The following is a 1,093-nucleotide window of genomic DNA, read 5'->3' as shown; positions in this document are numbered from 1 at the left end:
CTTATCACCCCTTAAAGGCCCCTCACGGCATCATCTGATGGACGGTAGACACGGCAGACTGCTTAAGGCGACGCCTTGCCTAGTATGAGGCGCTGCAAGTTGACAACAATCAGTGAGCTTGAAGCCGCGAAGGAAAATGAGTCCACGTTAACAATGGGATTCCACGACAGGTTGCGATTCCAGTGTCCACGGTACAGATGTGTTTGTTGAGGATAACGATCCGTTTATCGAGGCTAACGGTGCGGCGATGGCGATGGCGAAACGATCCAAAGTATTATTACCTACACAGGTACTGGGACGAAACTTTTACCCAGAAAGGGTCAACCCCAGTCCCGTGGTTATGAGAGCAGTGACGATGCAACCTTGCAATGCCTCACACAGGTCGCCATGAGCAATGACCCGCCACACACCACTCCCCAAACGCTGTCATGAAGTGAGTCCTTTTTACCTAACCTAACCTAACCTAACCTAACCTAACCTAACCTAACCTAACCTAACGTAAAGGACCACTGGTACTGTCAGTGCCTGGCTCATGGCGCACAGCGTGCCCTCGTTCATGGCGAGTTGTTCAGCCCGGTGTCATTATAAGCAGAGGTCCCGTACACACCACTCACCATCATATTCTATGCAAGGAGCCCTTATCACCCCTTTAGGGCCCCTCACGGCACCATCCGGTGAGTGGTAGACATTGATCTCTTGCTTATGGCGACCCTTGCCTAGTGTGATGCGCTGCAAGTGGACGACTAGTAGTGAAGCTTGAGGCCACCAAGGAAAAGCAGGACCTGCAGCCAGTTCCTGCCTTGGGCCCCAGGCCGGACCCGACGGCCACCTCCTTCCCCCGTGCGGCGCCCAAGGCCGTCACGGCCCTCAAACATCTTTAGGCCGAAAGTTCTCAATCGTCGTTTTAATTTTGATTCGAATATAAAATCGTCGATGGTAAATGAAAAATAGCTTTGGTGTGAAAGTGTGCAAGAGTTAGCTGATTAATGAAACAAGGTGAGGCAGCTTTGCTCCGGAGTATTTAGTGTACTTTGCATGTTGCTGCCGTGAATGTGTACGTGTTTGTAGGTAACTGGATAGAAACAGTAGACCA

This window comes from Portunus trituberculatus, chromosome 25 (assembly GCF_017591435.1).
Source record: "Portunus trituberculatus isolate SZX2019 chromosome 25, ASM1759143v1, whole genome shotgun sequence".
Classification (NCBI taxonomy): Eukaryota; Metazoa; Arthropoda; class Malacostraca; order Decapoda; family Portunidae; genus Portunus; species Portunus trituberculatus.
Note: the sequence above shows the minus strand (reverse complement) of the source record.